This window comes from Schistocerca cancellata, chromosome 6, assembly GCF_023864275.1.
Source record: "Schistocerca cancellata isolate TAMUIC-IGC-003103 chromosome 6, iqSchCanc2.1, whole genome shotgun sequence".
In the NCBI taxonomy this organism is placed as follows: Eukaryota; Metazoa; Arthropoda; class Insecta; order Orthoptera; family Acrididae; genus Schistocerca; species Schistocerca cancellata.
In genome coordinates this window covers 15,835,512-15,839,073 of record NC_064631.1, presented here as the reverse complement: position 1 = coordinate 15,839,073, position 3,562 = coordinate 15,835,512, and the positions used below count along the sequence as shown (strand labels likewise).

The 3,562-nt window shown below is 41.0% G+C and overlaps 1 non-coding gene across 1 annotated transcript; it reads left to right on the top strand.

The window, feature by feature from the left end:
* The first annotated feature begins 214 nt into the window (after positions 1-214).
* Positions 215-287, top strand: Trnaa-cgc (transfer RNA alanine (anticodon CGC)). Its single transcript has one exon. It is a non-coding gene; the product is annotated as a tRNA-Ala (tRNA).
* The last annotated feature ends 3,275 nt before the right edge of the window (positions 288-3,562 follow it).

Below are 3,562 nucleotides of genomic sequence, written 5' to 3'. Positions count from 1 at the left end.
AATAACACTTTGCACCTCGTAGTCGGCGGGATTCAGAGTCGGCGTAACGGCGGCCACTTGCCACGTGAGAAGGTCCAACTCACAGCCTCACACGGCGTCTCTCCCAATGACGCTGAACATCAGAAACCAATGTAAAACGCAAAAAAGCGTTTTGTACCCTTACATACATCTTAAGAGCCGAAGTCCCTCCTTGAAACCCAAGACATGCCTACCGAGCGAGGTGGCGCAGTGGTTAGCGCACTGGACTCGCATTCGGGAGGACGACGGTTCAATCCCGTCTCCGGCCATCCTGATTTAGGTTTTCCGTGATTTCCCTAAATCGCTTCAGGCAAATGCCGGGATGGTTCCTTTGAAAGGGCACGGCCGATTTCCTTCCCCATCCTTCCCTCACCCGAGCTTGCGCTCCGTCTCTAATGACCTCGTTGTCGACGGGACGTTAAACACTAATCTCCCCCCCCCCCCCCCAAGACATGCCTCGTATGTACATGCAGCCTGGACGTGACAGGAAATGACGAGGGAGCTGCAAGACATTCCACAGGTAAATATTATGCCTCAGTTTTGGAATAGTGAGTGACACTGTCAGTGGAGATGATAAATTTAGTTAAACAAAGAACTATATGGTGTATTTCATGGAGCCAATATTGTGGTGAAAATAAAATCTAAGAGTATTAAGTAGATTGATCATATGTGAGATGACGAGACGACAGTTGCCCACAAGCAACAAGGTACGCATAAGGATGAGAATTTTAGATGATGTGGAATACGACTGAGAATTCTGGAATATTAGTAAGACACGTATCGAAAAATAAAGTTAAGTCGGCAGCAAAGATCTCAATATTTAAGTATCACTTTGTAATAACAGTCATAATGATGATAATAAAACGTGATTCCTTACGACCGGTCAAAGATTGAAAAGTAGCAAGGCGTCTGGAGATAATGGAATTACAGCACAAATTTTTAAATCAGTCTCATCAAACATAGTAAAGAACACCAAACAAGACATTTGCAAAGCGGAACAGGACTGAAAAATCATATCAGTTTACATTTTACACAAAAAGAGGACCCAAGTTATGTAAAACAAGAGCAGTATCAGTACTACCAGCAACATGTAAAATTTATTACAATTTCTTCTTGACAGAACACACCAGCTTGAGGTCAAAAGTGGAGAACATCAAGCAAAATGTAGATCGTGTACATTATCCACAGAGAAAATTCAGAACCGAAAACTAATCTTTAGCTTATATTTAGTTGATCGCGAGTCGTTTTACCAATTCTGGAAATACCAAGAATTACACCACAGACTATTTGCAATCATAAACAGACTGTTACAAACACAAAATTCAAAATAAAATTCATGAAAGAAATTCCAGAAGCCTTCACTATCAAAAGTGGTGTAAGACAAGAACATTGACGTACTGCAATATTATTTGACTGTGTCTTGAAAAGTGATAAGACTCTGCCGCAAACAGAAATTGATCCTTAACATTAACCATTCATTCACATTATGCAGAAGCAGAGGAAATCTGGCTACAGACTGTAGTTACTTTGAAAATGATGGGCAGTCCTGCCTGGTGGCATCAGAGCCGACGTCAAGCAGAATGCAGTGTTAAAAGAAATATGGGAAATAATCGGATTGCTGATTTCCTTCGAAAAAAGAAAAAAATTACGTGATATATTACTTGGGAAAGAATACCAAAGTATAAGGATACAAGATACAGTATAATCAACAAACTCTTTGAAATATAATAAATGCGTATTAAGCCACAATAAACTGAAACATTACAATCTCATCATTCAGGCAGAATGCTCCACAAAAATACAATTTGAAAGGAATTCAAATATCGAAAGCATTTGTTAAATATAACGTAAGTTACAAGAAAAATCCCAAGACGAAAATGCTTAGGCAACCAGTTCGAGTTAAGAGGCAACGAAGAAATCAAATAATACACAGACATTCCCAGTGAAATCAGATAAACGTCTTATGACTACACCAATAGAATCAAGCACAATACACGTGCAAGAGAAATAGTTGGATTTTATGAAACAGGGAATAAAACGAAACAAATACCATAAAACACAGTCGTAGTAATAAATTATCAAATAAGATGACATTCTGACAGGGAAATTTTTTGATCTGATGTTCAATCACAGCTCGTCATTCAGGAAGAAAAACCGAAGGAAATGGTTTTGGTCTCCAGCGAGGCAACAACAATTTTCCAAAAAGAGTGAATGAAATGTGGGCACAGAAGAACATCGACCAATGCTTCTAAGTACTTTGCGCAGTTGTAAACAGTATCATTTACATCCAAAGTTATAATAATAGTACTAATAATAATAGTAACAATAAGAATAACATTAATAATAATAGTAAACTAACGTGTATGGCCGTCCTGTTTCATTAAAAGACTGGTATTAAGCTCGAGACAAACATCCAGAATGTTACTGATTACAGCTTTATATATATTGCACTCGACTTAACTGCTGTCGGCTTAGTGAGCTCAGGTAGGTGTTATCAAACACTCGGTGAGTTGGTTTGGGGAATTTGAGCTCCGATTTAAGAAAAGATAACTTTTCACGCATCTCAATGTTTATGACGTCCTATCTCCTGAATTGTATCTTGTTTCAGTGGTATATAAGCAAATATGATGCAAATAGAATTAGTAATATGGAAATAATTAATTAAAACCTCATGGTTGATCCAGAAGTTTTACTTCATGAGCTGTGGAACTGTAGTACACTTGCTACAGTTCTTTCTTTCGTTATTTTGTCTGTCAAAAGTCGAATTTCTGTTGTTTCGGGAAGCCTTTATATTGGCAATCTGTCACTGGGACCTGTTCATCAGGTGACCATTTCAGTCGTTTAGCGATACAGACAGTAATAATGAGGCACAGCGGACCAAACATTTGTAGCACCCAGAAGACGAAAAGCTCAGTACCGAGTGACACAGCGTCCAGGTTTAAAAATAGCCGCTATTCCACGGGGAAAGAGCGCACAGTTTTCTCCAGGCACGTCAATCAGACTGCAGCCACTCTCTGACGACTACGATCCGCTGGATCTGCCAAGCGGCGGGGCCGCGGCTCGCCAAGTTTCGCACGCTGTGGCGAGCAGGGCCAGACATTAGCTGCGGGACTCAGGCAGCGGGATTTAGCGGCACGTCCAACGACGACCGAAACTGTATAGCCCTGCGAACACAGCTGTAGTCATCTTGGAAGACGGCAGTTTCTAGAGAATACCCGTGATGAAGATGTTGAGGAAGAGGCTCCACTGGTTTGGAGGATTTTTAAATGAACATCCTAGGTCATGCCCTGGTAAGCTGACAGGCTTTTCATCGCGTGTAAAGAGGACAAATCAGGAATCGTAGTAGCACACTGGACCTTTCAACTCGGCTGTTATCCAGTTTCCTTGTTTCTTGCTTCATTAGAAAGGCGCAGCTTTGTGCCACTATGGGCACTATGCCCCCCTTCTTGTAGCGGTGTACCGTAGGTCTCTAGAAAAGCGTAGCGTTCCAAAGGATTGGAAAAGGGCACAGGTCATCCCAGTTTTCAAGAAGGGACGTCGAACA